Source organism: Lathyrus oleraceus, chromosome 4, assembly GCF_024323335.1.
Source record: "Lathyrus oleraceus cultivar Zhongwan6 chromosome 4, CAAS_Psat_ZW6_1.0, whole genome shotgun sequence".
NCBI lineage: Eukaryota > Viridiplantae > Streptophyta > Magnoliopsida > Fabales > Fabaceae > Lathyrus > Lathyrus oleraceus.
Genome location: NC_066582.1, coordinates 447,040,650 through 447,061,774, shown reverse-complemented (window position 1 = coordinate 447,061,774; position 21,125 = coordinate 447,040,650). Strand labels below are relative to the sequence as shown.

Genomic DNA, 21,125 nt, shown 5'->3' with positions numbered 1-21,125 from the left:
CTAGCGAAGGATTCTTCGCCTAGCGAACACATGAAATTTGGACTTAGATATTTCTCTGGGCGCAGGTGCTTCTGGTGGCTTATTTTGGGGCTCGCTAGGCAAACCATTCTGCTCGCCTAGCGAGCATGACAGCTCAGGAACCAGTACTATAAGTAGCAGGAGCCACTTTTTGGAAAGGACACAACTTTAGAACTTAGATATTTTTCAGCATTTCTTGGGATCATATTTTTGTAACCTAGAAACCCATTTTTCTCATATTTCTTCATCTCTTAACAATATTCCACAAAAAGAAGGTGGATTCCCATCCAATCTCGATTCTTCGACTCGGATGTTGATCAACCTTCAACCGAAACTTGTTGTACAAGCTACCAAGAAAATGAGTAGCTAAGTCCTTCATTTTGTCAATGTTAGATGTAGATGATCATAAGCTTTGTATGTATATGGGATGATCTTCATTTGTAAACTCTTTGATGATGAATATATGGTGAAAACTTTGTTTTATAGATAACTCTTTGTGTTGGTTTATGATCGAGAGATATTTTCCAACTCTTTACCTAGGTTTTCATCCAATCTTGTTTGTTAGCTAGAGATAGTAATGAATGATTTTGTTCACCATAAAGTTGAACCAAAAAGTTGTCATTTTGATAGATTGTGTGAGAGATCAACAATGGATCAAAATGGGAAAACCCACAATGTGTGTTAGAGATAAACACATTGGGAGGACTTTGTGAAATAGTTTATCATCTAGAAGGAGTTTATGAGTTTTATTGATCGAACATATGCATGCAAAGTGATCGTCGAACCCTAACTTTGACAATATTTCTCAAATCTTAAAACCAAAACTTTAACCGCAATTTCTTACTCTTTTATGCAAGCTACCGTTACCAAAAACCAAAACCCCTTATTACTACGAGTTAAGAACTTAACAACTGTCGAATGGCGGCGATATCTCACAATCCCTGTGAAGACGATTACAAAAACCCGACACTCTGAACACTAACCAACAAAATGGCGCCGTTGCCGGGGATTGTGAATTGATATTGCGAGCATCGCAATAGTTGCTTAATTTTTAACTTTTGAATTTTTGACTTGTGCTTGTTAATTTGTTTGGTTTCGTGTGCAGCTTTCGTTTTATGCGAGGGCAGGTTCCTGAGGACCAACTTCTTTTTGATCCCGAGATCGAAAGAACCGCAAGGAGACTGAATAGCATAACGAGACGAAGGAGGCAACAAGCTAGACAACGACAAGAACAAGGAGAAAGTTCTTCTACAACACATCCACCACCTTTCATACCTATCATGGATCCACCACCACAATCACCGCCCATTTCCACACCATGTGTCAACAGTCCAAGGAATACAGCTCAATTTGCCAACCACACGGGAAGGCAAGCCGAGATGAAAACGGGAACTCTTAACTTACTATACGGAAGTCCATTCACCGCAATGGACCATGAAGACCCCTTTGCTTTTCTCACCAAATTTTACAAGATAGCATTGGCAGCCGGAGTTGATCAAGCTCAAGAGCTACCATTGTTCAAAAGATCATTTCCTCATGCTTTGCTCGGCAAAGCCAAAGATTGGTACTTGGATCAAACACCTGCAGTCATGACGGATTGGAACGTGTTGGAAGAGAAGTTCATTGAACGATTTTTCTCCCATAACCGGTTCATGGAATCCAAAACGGCTATCTCCGTGTTTTCGCAAGGAACCAACGAATCATTGAATGAGGCATGGGAAAGATTTAAATCCATGTTTCGAAAGTGCAAAGGGCATGGTTTTGACGAATTGACGCAAATCTACATTTTCAAGAATGGCCTTCAACCTAATTGCAAGACTTTGTTGGATGCTACCTCAGGTGGTTCTTTGTTGTCTAAAAGCGCCGAAGAAGCTACTGATATCATTAACCGAATGGCTCTAAATGACCTCCAAAGTCAAAGTAGAGGCAAATCTTTGAAGAAATCGGGAGTGCTTGAACTTGGAACGAATGATGCTATTCTTGCCCAAAATAAACTCATTTCACAACAAGTTGAACTCTTAATCAACAAATAAAAGAGTTGAGAGAACCTTCAAAAGCTAAACAAATAGCTTGTTGTGAGCTTTGCAAAGGTGATCATGACACCGGGTTTTGTCCACCTCCCGGGTTCGAAGAAGTGAATTACATGGCGAACCAACGAGACTACCAACCGAGGCAACAACAACAACAACCGTATCAACAACATCCTCAAAATCAACAACAACACTTTCAAGGAAATCAAGGGTTCCAACCAAGGGGTAACTATCACCATAGCCAAGGTTATGGGGGTGGTACTTCTAGCCGTCAAAACCCTCCCCAAAATCCTTAGCAACCTCAACAACCGTCGGTTGTGACTTCAAAGTTAGAAGAGACATTGACACAATTTATGCAAATGTCGATGGCTAATCAAAAGAGCAGCGATGCGGAAATCAAGAATCTCGAAACTCAAGTCGGTCAACTTGCTAAACAACTAGCGGAACAACAACCCGGACCATCTTTTTCGGCGAACACGCAAACGAATCCAAAAGAGCATTGTAAAGCGATAACGACGAGAAGTGGAAGGGAGTTGATTAGTGAGAGTGAAAAAGAGACTAGAGTGAAAAAAGAGTGGATGAAAAAAAAGATGAGGAGAAAATAATAGAGGATAGTATTGATGGTGAAGTTGGGGAGTGGAGTGAGGAAGAAGTTGAAAAGGACGAAAAAAATGGTGAAGTAGAAAATAAAGGAAGTGTGGAAGTCGAAAAAAATAAGAGTGATGAAGTGATGGTGGAGGGAGTGAAAAAGAAAAGAGAGAGGAATTCTAGAGTTGCTAAAGGAAAGGAGGTAGTGAGCGCTACTCCAATCCAAAACCTTCCGTATCCACATGCTCCATCTAAGAGGGAGAATGAACGGCATTACGCCCGGTTCATGGATATATTCAAACAACTGAAAGTGAACATTCTGTTTGCCGAAGCATTGGAGAAAATGCCTAAGTATGCAAAATTCATGAAAGTCATACTTACTAAAAAGCGGAGGTACATGGAACCCGAGACAATCTTGCTTGATGCACGATGTAGTGCCATCATTCAAAAAACTCTCCCAAGGAAGGAATCCGATCCGGGCCGAGTCGCTTTACCGGTAACTATTGGAGACACCTACACGGGTAATGGCTTGATTGACTTAGGATCTAGCATCAATTTAATTCCCCTATCCATTGTTAAAAGATTGGGAAACGTTGAGATCAAATCTACAAAGATGACTTTACAACTAGCTGATAAGTCTACCACTTCACCATATGGAGTTGCTCAAGACATGTTAGTGAAGGTTGACAAATTCTTCTTCCCGGTTGATTTCATTGTGATTGATATGGAAGAGGATGATGATGCTCTGCTTATTCTTGGCCGACCATTCATGAAAACCGCACGCATGATGATTGACGTTGACAACGGTTTGATGAAAGTAAGGGTCCAAAATGAAGAGGTAGCCTTCCATCTTTTTGAAGCCAAAAAGCATCCTAATGAGAAGCATGATTCTTTCTGAATCGATGCCACCAAGGAGAAACTAGTGGAGGTCGCAAACCAGGTTCATGTTTCTAATCCTTCAGAAAGATCTCTTATCGGAGTCTACAAAGTTTCGACCAAAAATAAAGGAAAAGAGGTGGAAGCATTGTTGCATGAATTAGAGGCTTGTGGATAACTTGTTTATCATGAAGAGACAAGCAAAGGCGTGGATATGACAAAGAGAGTAGAGGAGCCAAAACTAGAGCCACATTTGAAGTATGTGTTCCTTGGTGATAACTGTACTAAACCGGTGATCATTAGCAATACTTTGTCCATAAAAGAGGAGAATCAATTGATACGAGTGCTGAAAAAGAAGGAAGTTGTCAAGCTAGTAGAGGCCGAGATGAATTGTTCTATCTCCGATGGTGAATGGGTGAGTGTTGTGCAAATAGTTCCGAAAAAGGGTGGTATCAGGTTTTATCGAAGGTTCATCAAGAACCTCTTGAAGACAACAAAGCCCTTGAGGAAGTTGCTCAACAAAGGCGGATCGTGAAGACCGTCGAACCGTCGAGCTTATCCGACATTAAACAAGCGCTTGTTGGGAGGCACCCCAACATTGTAAGTATTTACAGCTTTCTGTTGTGTGGAATTGGTATTCAAATTGTTGGAAACTTGCTGAGAGGTGTTTTGCATGCTGTTTTGAAAAAACAAAATACTGTCATGCTCGCTAGCTGCTCGCTTAGCGAAGCAGTAGCGAGCTGATTCGCTAGCTGCTCACTAGGCGAAGGCAGTGGCGAGCGTAGCATGAAAGAACTTTAATTTTGTTTCACAGGGCCACTCATTTGGTCAAAAACCTGTTATTTTGTTTTAAGTCTGAATATAAGGATCAGACTTACTCTCACTTGCACAAAATCACCTCTATCAATTCCATGTAAGCCCAAGAACTTCAGGAGTAGTGCAGCTGCTGATGATACCGGGGCTTCTGATGGTCCTGGTGCTTTTGCTCAAGGATTTGATCCTTTCCAGCAGGCTGTCTACAACTATAATTGGGATTGGATGGCGGCGACTCAGCGCGCCATGATTGATATTCACGATTCTATGCAGTTGTTACAGTTGCAGGTACGTGACCCTTCCGGAGAGCATCCGATGATGACGCGTGAGCAGTTCTTGCAGCACGCTAGCTGGCCTGTGGACATGCCTGTTTTCGAAGAGGGGGCGGGTGCAGGTGCTTCTGGTGTTGATACTTCTGGTGGTGCTGATGACGATGATGATGATAGTGATGATGGTTCCGGTTCTGAGGTCGGTAGTGATGAGAATTCTGAGTCCTATGAGGGCTAAGTTTGTTTTATTTTTCATGTTATGTTTTATTTTATTGTATTTTCAGATATGTAGTATTTTGGTTTTGGTTATGTACTTTTTGGGTGTTTTGTCCCCCACGCACATTTTAAAATTTTGAAGTAATAGTTTTTTTTATGTTTTAAATTATTGTGTTTGGTTTAATTTCTTTTGTTTAATAAATTTTTGGTTGTTGAGTGTCAAACCTTCTAGATTGGTTGCTCCTCAAAGAAGTATCCAATGAAGGTGCATCCGAGCTTGGATGGCAATGATAAAAATAAACAAGCGAATAATGCTAAGGTACATGGTTACCTCCGGTTAGAATTTTAGAATGCATTAAGAACTTTACTCTTTTTGTAATTGAATATTGTTCTTTTTGCAACATAATTGAATGAATGATTCATCTAGGACTTAAAACCACAAACTGTGAGGAAACCTCCATGGTACACTAAAATGATGGATTCTAATAAACTTTGTTGATTCATTTGATTCATGCTTTGTCTTTTATTATTGTGAATTTGTGGAAGCAATTAGAAATGGTCAAGGCGCTTGTTTTCTTTCGAGCACAACCAGTTCCAAATACAACTTACCCGTGAGCAGAGAGAGTATTCGTTAACCCCTTTGAGCTTAAACAGTTGAATCTCAGCTTGAAATAAGGCGAGATGTCAAAATCTTTTTTCTTGAAACACGGAAATTTTGTATAAATGTTCTTTTGCCGTAAAAAGTCAAGAGCATTCACTTAGGGTGAGTAAAAGATAAGTTAGGGAGAACGAAAAAGAGAATCGGTAAGTGCCACAACTCTTGAAAAACCGAGCAAGCATTGAAAAAAAAATTAGAAAAGAGAAACATTGTTTTGTGAATACGATGTGAAAAGAAAGAAAAAAAATAGAGAAAATGAAAATGAATGCTTGCTTGGAAGAAAAATAATGAAAAACAAATTTGAGTTGTGAAATAAGAGTTGTGAAGGTTTCAAATGAGAAACAAATGGAACAAAGTTGAGATGTGTGAATAGCTTGTACAGTGAATGTCTCTTTTGCATCGGCAAGTTCGTTTTCAATGGCCTTAGATATGACCCTTGTTTGTAAACCTAACCAAGCTACAACCGGAAAAGACCTTAGTGATCTTCGTGCTTCCGCATTTCCATTTATAATTGTTAGACATTGTATGAATTGAATTGATTTCTGCATTGTTTGTTGGAGAGTGAAATTGTCCCCGCGGTTTCAAACGCGTAATTTCTTCAATCCTTATTCGAAGAGGAGAGATAGGGTGATTCATTCAGGATAACATTGTTGTGGATTGTTACATGTTTTGCATTGCTACAAAGTTTTAGTTCTTGTGTATTACGTTATTCTAACCATTGGGAACTTGTGTCTGGTTGATTCTCTTGTGTTTGAGCCATTTTATCCGATTTCGGAGAAACCTTTTTCTTTAAGCAAATCCTCTTGTCCTTCAAGAGGCATACTTTGCTTGAGGGCAAGCAAGAATCTAGTTGGGGAGAGTTGTTAGATGCCCAAAAGTGCTTATTTGAGCTATCAAATGTGGGCATCTTTCACTCCTTTTTGTAGAAAAAGTGTTCGAAACCGCCCTTGCTTTTGATGATTTGCAATACAATGTGAAATGATCTTGGTACCCTTTGATAACACGAAATTATATCACATTTTAAGACTTAATTCAATTAGATTATATTATCATTTACTTTAGTTTATCTCATTTTATCAGATATTATGCAGTATTTCCTTGCTATTTATGTCAGGTATCCATTTTGAAGCAAAAGTGAAAAAGGGAAGAAAAGGAGGTGTAGAAAGGAGTAAAAAGGAAACAAATATCAAAGACCAAGCCCAGCCCAAAGAAAGCGCACGTTGTGCCTGTGACGGGCGTCACAAGGGTTGTGACGAGCGTCACACTAAAAGCACCCCTGTGACGAGCGTCACACCATTCCACTAGCTTTTTGGCGCAAGTCACGCCCTCAGAAGAATTGAAGAGACGTTGAGAGAGTTCGTGTCCTATGCCCACGCCGTGTATTTAGCCATGCTGAAGACTCGTGGGAAACAAAAAGCAGTTAGAAGCACTACTATAAATAGCTACATTAGAAACCTAAAAGGGGTCCGCTTCCTCTCCCCTCTTTTGCCGTCTACTCTGCCGAAGCTTTTCAAACCTTCTGTTTTAGCTTTTGCTTATTTTTCTTTTCCAGCATTGTTTATTTTATTTATTTCTTTTGCAAGCTTTACATTCTTTTTCCCTTGCAAATTTACCTTTCCCGTTTTAGCTTTTAGATATTTTTCGCATAATAGTTTCTACACCGGAAACTATTGTGCAACTTTATACCAGATTTAACCTTACGTTATATTCCAGTTTTATTTCCTTGATTTAATTTACTGTTTAATTGAAGAATCCAAGAACAAATCCTACCGGCTTGTGGTGGAGTGTTCAAGACTATTGTATTACGCATTCAGGTTCTTTAATCATTATTTAATATTTTGTTTTATTATTTATCTATATTATCTGCCTGGAATGAGTCTGTTTATGCATGATATAAATTCTTATTTATCTAGCATGTCTGGCTAATTTGCCTAGGTATCGGTATGTAAAGTAAGCAGAATAAGGGATCAAGACTGAGTCGGTCTATCTAAACTTAAAATCAAAATCAATCTTTTTACGGTCTCAACTTACAGGTTTAATAACAAGATTTTTTACAAAAGGTAAAAGACATAAAGAAGTTAAAATCAATAGAGCGAGAGTTTGAGATTTTAACTGGACAGTGTAAGTTAGGCATTAATTCTAGATCAGGGCGAGAGCAAGTTTTAGAGTTAATTAAATTCTGACCTTTTCCAAAAAGTATTTTTAAAGATTGAATGTGAGGACGAGAGTTAAGCATTTGGATTTGATTATATAACCTAAGTCAACAGAGCGAGAGTTTGAGATAAGGGTGTTTAAAACGGTCAGTATTTTCTTAAAAGGAGTTTCTGCAACTTTATTGTTTTCAAAATATGGTTTTTGACTTAATTATAAGTGACAGCTACATTAATATAAAATCATGGTTTATTCAACAGAGCGAGAGTTTGAGATAAAACCTTTAACCAATAAAGTTAACCGAAACGATTCATTTTAAAACCAAGAGACCGACAAAGACTTGATTCCCTAGTTTTGACGAACTACATACCGATATCCGTTTCATTAATATTTAATCTAGATATTAGTTTAGCTCTTAGTTTTTCCCCAAACAATCAAACATTTTCACCTTAGATTTACGTAGTAACCTTAGATAACGGTATATCGATTCATAAGTCCCTGTGGGATCGATATCTTTTAAAACTACGCGATAGAACTGTGCACTTGCAGTTTGTATCCCATTCTCGACTCACCCAGTCGAGCGATCAAGTTTTTGGCGCCGTTGCCGGGGACTTTTATTCAATCGATATCGTAACTCTTCCGTTACGCTGTAGAGACTAAGGTTTCTTTTTCTTCTATTTTCTTTCTTTCGTTGATTTGTATGCCACGCACTCGCTCACAAGGCGAACCGCTCTATTTACGAATCAACGATATCGAACTATATCTCCGAGTCTTACGACGAATTCGGGAATATCGTGCTGCGAACAATCTCCCTCCTGTAGACCTTCCTGATTTCAAAAACATTTTTCCTTCGATACCCGAGATGGCAGAACCAGCTCGTGCTCTTAGAGATTACGCCGCTCCATCGCAAGATGAACCGCATTCAAGTATTGCTCCGCCCGCAATCGAAGCAAACAACTTTGAACTTAAACCTTCGCTGTTGCAGGCTGTGCAACAAAACCAATTCTCTGGAAATCTTACCGAAGATCCAAACCTTCATTTATCCGTATTTGTCCAATACGCTGATACTGTTAAAGCTAATGGTGTCACTTCAGAGGCAATTCGACTTCGTCTTTTTCCTTTCTCATTAAGAGATAGCGCTAGAAGATGGCTTCAATCACTTCCTTCCAACTCAGTCACCACATGGAACGAGTTGAAGAAAGTTTTTCTTGCCCGATATTTTCCGCCAAGCAAAACAGCTATGTTAAGAGCCCAGATAAACGGATTTAAACAGAAAGACAACGAGTCTCTTTTCGAAGCATGGGAAAGATACAAAGACATGATGAGACTTTGCCCACACCATGGTTTGGAAGACTGGTTAGTAATTCACACATTTTATAATGGTCTCTTATACAATACAAGGTTAACAATAGACGCCGCTGCAGGTGGTGCACTAATGAACAAACCCTATGCTGATGCTTACCAGCTTATCGAGAGCATGGCCCAAAACCACTATCAGTGGGGAACCGAACGAACAACGGTGGAAAAACCTCAACCGAAAACTGGCATGTACGAGATAAGTAACCTTGATCACGTCAATGCAAAAGTGGATGCTTTGGTCCAGAAAATTGAAAGTTTAAATGTATCACCTCCAGCCGCCGTGGTTGCTATAACTCAGAATTGCGAGGTCTGTGGAATCCAAGGCCACACTCCTGCGGAATGTCAACTCTTGACTGGAATCCAAGCAGAGCAAGTAAACTATGCTCAAGGAAGCCCCTATTTGAATACCTATAACCCAAATTGGAAGAACCATCCAAACTTTTCATATAAGAGTAATAATGCTTTATACGCACCTGGACAGTCTCCAAATCAAGCCCCATCTATACCTCCGGGATATCAGAAACAGAATCCTAACAATAATACCCCTAGAAAATCCAACTTGGAAATCATGATGGAAAACTTTATAGCTTCCCAACAACAAACCAATAAAGATTTCTTAAACCAGAACATACACACTGGCGAACAACTTAAACAACTAGCAAGCAAAGTAGATGCCTTGGCTACCCATAACAAAATGCTAGAAACACAAATATCTCAAGTAGCTCAACAACAAGCACCTACTGCTGCCCCAACTGGTACATTCCCTGGACAGCCCCAACCCAATCCGAGAAGCCAAGCTCATGCAATTATATTAAGAAGTGGAACGGAAGTGGAAGGACCGTCTGACCCAAGGATAGAAAACCAAAACCCTAAGAAATCTACTGAGGAAAGTGAACCTAAGGAAAAGGAAGAGAGTAATAAGGAAACCCTAGAAAAGAAGGAACCTTATGTACCTCCACCACCTTACAAACCACCTATACCTTACCCTCAAAGGCTTGTTAAAACCAAAGATGTAGGCCAATTTAGAAAATTTGTTGATCTCCTTAAGCAATTAAACGTTACAATTCCGTTTACCGAAGCTATTACGCAGATGCCCTCATATGCTAAATTCTTAAAAGAAATCCTTTCTAATAAGAGGAAACTTGAGGATAGCGAAACCGTTACACTCCCTGCCGAATGTAGCGCTATAATCCAAAACATGCCCCCTAAACTCAAGGATCCGGGTAGTTTCTCTATACCCTGTCACATAGGAAAATTTGTCATCGACAAAGCCTTATGCGATTTAGGAGCCGGAATTAGCGTTATGCCTTTATCCATATGTAAGAAACTGGAAATGGGAGAATTAAGACCGACCAAAATGTCTGTGCAATTAGCAGATCGTTCCATCAAATATCCTGTAGGAATCCTTGAAAACGTTCCCGTACGCATAGGTCAGTTTTACATTCCCACTGACTTCACAATTATGGACATTAGAGAAGATGATACTACACCTATTATACTAGGAAGACCATTCTTAGCAACTGCCGGTGCCATCATAGACGTAAAACGAGGACGACTCACCTTCGAAGTAGGTGAAGAGAAAATTGAATTCATTCTTTCCCAATTCTTGAAAGCACCTGCAATAGAAGATACATGTTACTTCATGGATATCATCGATGAATGCATAAAAGAAGCAAAGTCAGGAGAAGACAAATCATCAGACTATCTTTTAGAGGACAAATCTAACCAATGTTTAGCAATAACACCGGACCCTACGCAGTGTCTTAACAAACCAACCCCTGATTTGAAAACACTTCCCAAAAATCTGAGATATGAATTCCTGGACTTAGAACTTGAACGACCTGTGATAGTTAATGCCGATCTAGGAAGACTCGAAACAGAAAAACTCCTACATATCTTAAGAAAATACCCAACCGCACTAGGATACCACATAACCGATCTTAAAGGAATAAGCCCTTCTATTTGTATGCACCGCATCATGTTAGAAGAAGACTGTAAAACCTCTAGGGAACACCAGAGAAGACTAAATCCGATCCTAAGTGAGGTAGTAAAGAAAGAAATAACCAAGTTATTGGAAGCAGGTATTATATATCCTATATCTGATAGCAAATGGGTTAGTCCTGTACACGTTGTACCAAAGAAAGGAGGCATAACCGTTATTGAAAACGAAAAAGGAGAAACTATAACTAAACGAATCGAATCGGGATGGAGAATGTGCATTGATTATAGGAAACTAAACAAAGCAACCCGAAAAGATCATTTCCCTTTACCATTCATTGACCAAATGTTAGAACGATTAGCTAAACATTCACATTTCTGTTATTTAGACGGTTATTCAGGCTTCTTTCAAATACCAATTCACCCTGATGACCAAGAAAAGACAACATTCACATGCCCTTTTGGTACCTTCGCTTATAGACGAATGCCGTTTGGTCTGTGTAATGCCCCTGCAACTTTTCAAAGATGCATGATGGCGATTTTCGCCGACTTTCTCGAAAACATCATGGAAGTATTTATGGATGACTTTTCTGTATACGGACAAAGTTTCGAAGAATGCCTTGAAAACCTGGAAAGAGTTCTTGAGCGATGTGTAAAAGTAAACTTAGTACTTAATTGGGAAAAGTGCCACTTTATGGTACAAGAAGGAATTGTTTTAGGACACATCATCTCGAACAGAGGAATTGAAGTAGACAAAGCCAAAATAGAGGTAATCGAAAATCTTCAACCCCCAAGAACCGTGAGAGAAGTACGAAGCTTTTTAGGATACGCCGGTTTTTACCGACGATTCATCAAAGACTTCTCTAAGATAACTAAACCCTTAACCGGACTGTTGATGAAAGATGCTGAATTCATATTCGACGATAACTGTTTAAAAGCATTTCAAACTCTTAAACAAGCATTGATCTCCGCACCCATTATGCAGACACCAGACTGGAATGAACCATTCGAAATAATGTGCGATGCCAGTGATTATGCTGTAGGTGCTGTTCTAGGACAAAGAAAGGATAAAAAGCTTCACGTTATATATTACGCTAGCAGAACCCTGGATGAAGCACAGATGAATTATGCCACAACCGAGAAAGAACTCCTAGCAGTGGTATTTGCGCTAGATAAATTTCGTTCTTACTTGGTAGGAGCCAAAATAATAGTTTACACCGATCACGCTGCTATCAGGTACCTTTTAACAAAAAAAGATGCTAAACCTAGACTCCTAAGATGGATCTTGTTACTACAAGAATTCGACTTAGAAATCAAGGACAAGAAAGGAACTGAAAACGTAGTAGCAGACCACCTCTCTAGACTTGAGAACCTTGAACCGGAAAGAACATCCATTAATGATGATTTCTCGTATGACAAACTCATAGCTACTTTGGAAGAGAACAACTCCGACATGCAAGTAGAAACCACCTTAGCTATATCTGTCACACCATGGTACGCTGATCTAGTCAATTATTTAGCTGCCGGAATAGTTCCACCTACTTTATCTTACCAGCAGAAGAAACGATTCTTCCACGACATAAAACACTATTACTGGGATGATCCCTTACTTTTCAAAAGAGGCCCCGATGGTATTTTCCGTCGATGTATACCCGAAGAAGAGGTAGAAAATATAATCCAACACTGTCACTCCGCTCCTTATGGTGGACACACAAGTACATCCAAGACCTGCTCTAAAATCCTACAAGCTGGCTTTTATTGGCCAACTATTTGGAAGGACGTGCATACGGCTATTAAGGAGTGTGACAGATGTCAACGCACGGGAAACATATCTAGACGTGACGAGATGCCACAAAAAGGTATTTTGGAAGTAGAGATTTTTGACGTGTGGGGGATAGACTTCATGGGACCTTTCCCATCCTCTTTCGGTAACAAATACATACTTGTGGCAGTTGACTACGTATCAAAGTGGATCGAAGCTATAGCTCCTCCAACAAATGACACCTGAGTAGTAACTAGACTCTTTAAAAATATAATATTTCCGAGATTTGGCATCCCAAGAATAGTAGTCAGTGATGGTGGATCGCACTTTATATCCAAGGTACTCGAAAAACTACTACTTAAATATGGAGTGAGACATAGGATAGCAACACCTTACCACCCTCAAACCAGTGGACAAGTGGAAGTGTCTAACAGAGAAATCAAGCAAATACTAGAAAAAACGGTCGCCACTTCAAGGAAAGATTGGTCATTGAAATTACCAGAAGCTTTGTGGGCATACCGAACTGCTTATAAAACCCCCATAGGGACGACCCCATTTAAGCTCATTTATGGAAAATCCTGTCACCTCCCGGTAGAATTAGAACATAAAGCCTATTGGGCTATTAGAAATTTAAATTTGAATTATAAAGCCGCCGGTGAAAAGAGAATCCTTGACATAAACGAATTAGAGGAACTCAGAAGAGACGCCTATGAAAATGCCAAAATCTATAAAGAAAGAACAAAACAATGGCATGACAAGCGTATATCAAGGAAAATCTTCAAGCAAGGCGACGCAGTACTTTTATTTAACTCTAGACTAAAGTTATTCCCGGGAAAACTACGATCCAGATGGTCAGGACCTTTTCATATCACTAAAATCTTTCCCAGTGGAGCGGTAGAAATAAAAGGACAATCTACAGAACCGTTCACCGTAAACGGGCAACGTCTGAAACATTATCACTATGCGGAAACCAACGAGGATTCGCAAATTCTACACTTAGACGAAACGCCCCCAGGACCCATCAATTATATTTAACAGTTTCTTTGTCGAGCTTGCGACGTGTAAACAAAGCGCTTGGTGGGAGACAACCCACTAATTAGTTTGCTATTTTCTTATTCTATTATTATCATTTCACTATTTTCTTTCTTAATTATTCTTTTAATTTTTTGTTTAGTATTCATTCTTTATTTATTCAAAAATATAAAAAAATATAATAATAATAATTTTTCTTTCTTTCGGCATTTGGCCAAATCCTGACTTAAACTCATGTCTTCTTTTTCTCTAGCTAGCACTAACCAGATGGGACATATTGATCGTATGGGTATCAAGTTCAGAGGAATGGCTCAGAAACAAAAGTTTGAAGAACTAGCCACTAGGGAGATGCTACCTAGTCTTTATGCTGATGATTGGGCGATGACTGCCCTTGGATTGAGACAGAGTGTCCTGTATCTGCTGAATCAGATAGGATGGGAGACATCCCCTATCCTAAGACATTTCACCACCTACCGGAGGCTCACACTAGAATTCCTTAGTTCATTAATCTATCTACCTAGCCGTGGAAAAGGAATTAGCAGAGGTTTTATTCAGTTCAGAATGTTCAACATGGAGTACCAATTTAATATTAGAGACTTTACCAACCTTTTGGGTTTTCCTACCTCCCTTGATACATTCACTGTAAGCCAGGAAGAACTTTTTGAATATAGAGAACTTGAACACTTTTGGGGTAAGCTGACTGGAAATGATGAGCCCGAAGAACATGAGTTTCTCTCTGGAAACATACATAACCCGGCTTTTCGCTATTTCCATAAGATCCTGACCCACACTTTATTTGGGAAGAAGCCAAATAGTACTTCAGTTTCACGTGATGAACTCTTCATCATATTTTGTGCTTCCCAGAACCGTCCAGTAAACGACGCTACTTTTATGTTAGCTAATTTGGACCACCTTATCCAGGATGAGCGAGCACCCATTAGAATAGGCGGTTTGATAACCATGATAGGTAATGCTATTGGATTGCGTCAGCCTATGCTTGACCTGAACCCTTTTTGTGGCATTACTACTATGAGTATACCCTTCCTCTTCAACACTATGTTCATAGCGAACTTAGGGTCTGATGAGTTTGAGCTTATGATTGATAACCAGGTTCTTTGCTTATTCACCATGCCCGATCCTAGGACTAGCGTTCATAACAGCAGTAACTGGCTTTACAACCTGAACGAAACCCCTACTCCTGCTAGATCCACTGAATCCATCCAGGACTATGAGATTTGTGATGACTATGAGCACTATGTTGACCATATCTCTCATGCTGAATCTGACCCTCAGACACCTTCCGGCTACTATGATATTGATCCTCCTCCTCAGCCTGTCCTGACCGAAGAATCAGCCATGCCTGATCTCCGACATCATATGCCAGGAACAGATATTAAAACCGTCATTGAAGCCTTGATGTCAGAGCATCACGCCCTCAGGGAAGATTTCCACAACTTGAGGCATGAAGTCCTAGAATACATGAGCAGCACGGCAAGTCAGTTACGTATGTTGCGGCATCGTGTTAACTCTTTTGCTCCTCCGGCCAGAGATCCGAAGATAGATGGGATTTAGTTATTTCTTTCTAAGTTATTTAGTTTTAGGCTAGATTTTTCATTAATGTTATTTGAATTCATGTTCGCATTTATTTTCCTTTCATTTCATTGTTTTCCCTTCCTGTATTACATTGTGTTAATTTTATTAAAGCTTTTATTTAATTTATGCAATGGCTATGTTCTCTACTGTTCTACTGTTACTCAGAATGAATTATTATTATTATGTGAAATAGAATAGCATGCAACACAAATTAATTAGCTAAATTAAATAGAACAATCTAAAAACCAAATAAAACAAAATAATCAAAATAAATTCATCTCCAGATTAATTATGTGAAGCGCTGCTGAATGCCCTGCCAAAAAGAACTGTGTGACGAGCGTCACACACTCCATGACGAACGGCACGCATAACTCCTGTTACGAACGTCACACCCTTGTGACGAGCGTAACGCCCCTCAGACATGTGAACGTTAGGGAGCCGTTGGAGACGAACGTTACACCCCTTACCTTTTTACATTCCCCATTCACTTTTCATTTAACCACACTTAATTACTCTTCAACCACTTTTTCTTTCTATCTTCCAATCCTTCTCCTATAAATACCTACCAAAACCTCCTTCATTCACCACAAACAATTCTCTCATATCAAATATACAATTCTTTTCCACTCCAAATCACTCCTTCAAAATTCATCACAATGGCGGGAAATCAAAATTTCAGAAATATCATCTTCCGATCCGGAGATGACAACTATCAGCAAGAGCAATTCGAGCGCTTCTAGCAGCGAGGCGTCGTTTCCACCAGGTACCCCGATTTACCTTGCTTGCAACAATTAGGCTTACTCCAAGGTATCGAGTGGATGCTCCGTAAAGCCGATTTAACCTTCCTTTGCACTCATAACCAACCCACCTACCCTTCCCTAACCTTAGAATTCCTAAGTTCTTACGACTACACCACTCCCGCCGGTGAGGATGAATTTCTGACCGGTACCGCAACCTTCCGTATGTTGAACACCGAGTACTCCTTAACCCAACGCCAATTAAGTACCATGCTACATTTTCCCACAGAAGGTCTGCTTCATGCCAGAATCCCTCCAACCTCAAACTGGAACACAGTTGGCGTTTTTGGCCTTTTTAAGAAAATTTCCGGTATCGAGACCTACAACTGGGAAGAACTCCTTCTCTCCCATATACATAACCCCACCATCCGTTATTTTCTCCGTATCCTGCAAAACACACTTTTTGGAAGACCAAACAACAGTAAGGTCAACTCAAAGGAGTTATTTTTCCTCCAGTGCGTTTTCGAACCGGATACTCAGGTAAACGCCGCCTCTTTTCTCTTTCATCATATCCGCACCTTATGTGCTAGAGGCCGGCAACCCTTTATAATTGGTGGATTAATAACATCCATAGCACTTGGCCTGAACCTAGGGGATAAACTCCAAACTTTAGAATCCCTACCTCCCCTGTCTATGGATATCAGCTATTGCCGCTCCAGCCGCCTGATTAAAAACAGAGTAGGCGGAGGATATTATCTTATGGTGAACAACCAGGCAGTCCCAAGGGTTGTTCTACCAAATACTGGCCTCACTGATGTCACAAACCCCGACCGCCACCTCTATGATCTAAACGCTCCTGAAACCACCGAGCCTTTACAAACAAACCCACAAACAGATGAGTTTGAAGAAATGGAACAAGGTGATCATCCGCCTACACAACAGTCAGTCCCGCTCAACCCTTCCGGCAATACAACTGGCCCATCCTCCCAACGTCGTCGACGAAGAAGGCCTGCAACCAACGACGACATTATGGATGCTATCGATGGTATGCAGGCACAGAATGCAGAGATGATGCAGATGATGCGTCAAATGCAACAGCAACAGGATGCTCGGAATGCCATAACCGACCAGCGGTTTACTGAGTTGTTTAGCAGGTTCGACAACTTAGACATACGTCAAAGATCACCAGGTCCAAGAACCAGAGGCGGAAGGCAGCCTTAGTTGTTATTTTCTTTACATTTCCATTTCGTATTTCTTTCCCTTAAAACATTGAGGACAATGTTTAGTTTAAGTATGGGGGGGGGGGGGAAACAATATTCTTCCTATTTCCATTTTTCAAGTATGTTACCTTCCCTTTCATTGTTATTTCCCTTTCTTATTATGAAAAAAAAAAAAAAAAAAAAATTATTTTAAGTTAAGTCCCTAGTGTGAAATATTTCTATTATCTATTCCCTCAATTTTCTTGAGCCATATCAAAAAACAAAAAAAAATTTTAACACACCCAATAAGTATAAAGGTCGCTTACTTTATAAAATTTGAGTGAAATCAAAACAAAATCATTACCATAACAACGCTCTGAGAACCTCAATATGTTAGATCAGGATAAGTACCTATTATACCGATTCCTTGAACTTTTAGTTCTATGGCAACCCCAAGTAGTTTATACAGAAGTCAGCACCATCTTAATAGCAAACTACGTGGAGAGCCGATGAATATAAGTGAATGATCCCCAAAGTAACCTAAGATATATAAATATATCAAGAAATGCACTAATTAAATTAGGTGATCCTTACCAGATCATTTAATCTAAAGGTTGCAGATCATGCAAAAGCACAATACGAAAGATCCATTATGAGTTGGTTCAGTAGGAATCTGGTACTGAACTTGGTAGGGCGGACTACGGTTCGATCCCCCGCAATTTGCAATGGACTGAATAATGAAGTTATCCGACTTATGTACCAGAACTTCTAGCTAAAAGCGGATCATAATCACTAACCGGTTACTCCACTACGTGCGCGAAAAGATAAAGGGCTTAATGTGATTTCGCTAGAATGAAAACGGGTAAAATAAGACTAAAGGAACCAGGATAGCTATCATAGGGTACTTGAACTGATTTGCATAAGGTAGGGTTATCTAAGTTGTAACGGTAGTTGTTGATGTCAAGATTAAACTCAAGTCCTCCTAAACAAAAATCCATTTGCAACCTAGTACGAATTGATGTGTGCTTTGAAATTTCATCTGGCTAAAACTTTTAACAAGTTCTATACTGAATTTTGCTTGAGGACAAGCAAAGATTTAAGTATGGGGGAGTTTGATAACACGAAATTATATCACATTTTAAGACTTAATTCAATTAGATTATATTATCATTTACTTTAGTTTATCTCATTTTATCAGATATTATGCAGTATTTCCTTGCTATTTATGTCAGGTATCCATTTTGAAGCAAAAGTGAAAAAGGGAAGAAAAGGAGGTGTAGAAAGGAGTAAAAAGGAAACAAATATCAAAGACCAAGCCCAGCCCAAAGAAAGCGCACGTTGTGCCTGTGACGGGCGTCACAAGGGTTGTGACGAGCGTCACACTAAAAGCACCCCTGTGACGAGCGTCACACATGGTGTGACGAGCGTCACACCATTCCACTAGCTTTTTGGCGCAAGTCACGCCCTCAGAAGAATTGAAGAGACGTTGAGAGAGTTCGTGTCCTATGCCCACGCCGTGTATTTAGCCATGCTGAAGACTCGTGGGAAACAAAAAGCAGTTAGAAGCACTACTATAAATAGCTACATTAGAAACCTAAAAGGGGTCCGCTTCCTCTCCCCTCTTTTGCCGTCTACTCTGCCGAAGCTTTTCAAACCTTCTGTTTTAGCTTTTGCTTATTTTTCTTTTCCAGCATTGTTTATTTTATTTATTTCTTTTGCAAGCTTTACATTCTTTTTCCCTTGCAAATTTACCTTTCCCGTTTTAGCTTTTAGATATTTTTCGCATAATAGTTTCTACACCGGAAACTATTGTGCAACTTTATACCAGATTTAACCTTACGTTATATTCCAGTTTTATTTCCTTGATTTAATTTACTGTTTAATTGAAGAATCCAAGAACAAATCCTACCGGCTTGTGGTGGAGTGTTCAAGACTATTGTATTACGCATTCAGGTTCTTTAATCATTATTTAATATTTTGTTTTATTATTTATCTATATTATCTGCCTGGAATGAGTCTGTTTATGCATGATATAAATTCTTATTTATCTAGCATGTCTGGCTAATTTGCCTAGGTATCGGTATGTAAAGTAAGCAGAATAAGGGATCAAGACTGAGTCGGTCTATCTAAACTTAAAATCAAAATCAATCTTTTTACGGTCTCAACTTACAGGTTTAATAACAAGATTTTTTACAAAAGGTAAAAGACATAAAGAAGTTAAAATCAATAGAGCGAGAGTTTGAGATTTTAACTGGACAGTGTAAGTTAGGCATTAATTCTAGATCAGGGCGAGAGCAAGTTTTAGAGTTAATTAAATTCTGACCTTTTCCAAAAAGTATTTTTAAAGATTGAATGTGAGGACGAGAGTTAAGCATTTGGATTTGATTATATAACCTAAGTCAACAGAGCGAGAGTTTGAGATAAGGGTGTTTAAAACGGTCAGTATTTTCTTAAAAGGAGTTTCTGCAACTTTATTGTTTTCAAAATATGGTTTTTGACTTAATTATAAGTGACAGCTACATTAATATAAAATCATGGTTTATTCAACAGAGCGAGAGTTTGAGATAAAACCTTTAACCAATAAAGTTAACCGAAACGATTCATTTTAAAACCAAGAGACCGACAAAGACTTGATTCCCTAGTTTTGACGAACTACATACCGATATCCGTTTCATTAATATTTAATCTAGATATTAGTTTAGCTCTTAGTTTTTCCCCAAACAATCAAACATTTTCACCTTAGATTTACGTAGTAACCTTAGATAACGGTATATCGATTCATAAGTCCCTGTGGGATCGATATCTTTTAAAACTACGCGATAGAACTGTGCACTTGCAGTTTGTATCCCATTCTCGACTCACCCAGTCGAGCGATCACCCTTAATTTGTGTGTTATTGTGCAGGAATTAGGCATGAAAGAGTAGAAAACAAAGACACAAGAAAGTTGGCAAAGGAACCAAGAAAGGAAGCATTCATCAGCATACTCGCTAGGAGAGTGATGCAGCGAAGTGCTCGCTAAGCGAGCACCCAGCGAGCTGCCAACGAACATTCCCAGAATTTTACAGTAGCAAAATCAGCAAACTCGCTGTGGCGAAGGAAGTAGCGAACACTCCCAGACTTGGACAAAACCATAGCTAGCACTTACTCGCTAGGCGAGCCACTAGCGAGCTTCCAGCGAGCAATTCCAGTAGCAAAACCATCTAAACTCGCTGGAGCGAAGGAGGAAGCGTGGGCTTCTCCTAGCGAAGGATTCTTCGCCTAGCGAACACATGAAATCTGGACTTAGATATTTCTCTGGGCGCAGGTGCTTTTGGTGGCTTATTTTGGGGCTCGCTAGGCGAACCATTCTGTTCGCCTAGCGAGCATGACAGCTCAGGAACCAGTACTATAAGTAGCAGGAGCTACTCTTTGGAAAGGACACAACTTTAGAACTTAGATATTTTTCAGCATTTCTTGGGATCATATTTTTGTAACCTAGAAACCCATTTTTCTCATATTTCTTCATCTCTTAACAATATTCCACAAAAAGAAGGTGGATTCCCATCCAATCTCGATTCTTCGACTCGGATGTTGATCAACCTTCAACCGAAACTTGTTGTACAAGCTACCATGAAAATGAGTAGCTAAGTCCTTCATTTTGTCAAGGTTAGATGTAGATGATCATAAGCTTTGTATGTATATGGGGTGATCTTCATTTGTAAACTCTTTGATGATGAATATATGGTGAAAACTTTGTTTTATTGATAACTCTTTGTGTTGGTTTATGATCGAGAGATGTTTTCCAACTCTTTACCTAGGTTTTCATCCAATCTTGTTTGTTAGCTAGAGATAGTAATGAATGATTTTGTTCACCATAAAGTTGAACCAAAAAGTTGTCATTTTGATA

General features: G+C 39.4%; 1 pseudogene; it reads right to left on the bottom strand.

The window, feature by feature from the left end:
• Positions 1-8,866: 8,866 nt before the first annotated feature.
• Positions 8,867-8,966, bottom strand: LOC127077269 (uncharacterized; annotated as a pseudogene).
• Positions 8,967-21,125: the final 12,159 nt, after the last annotated feature.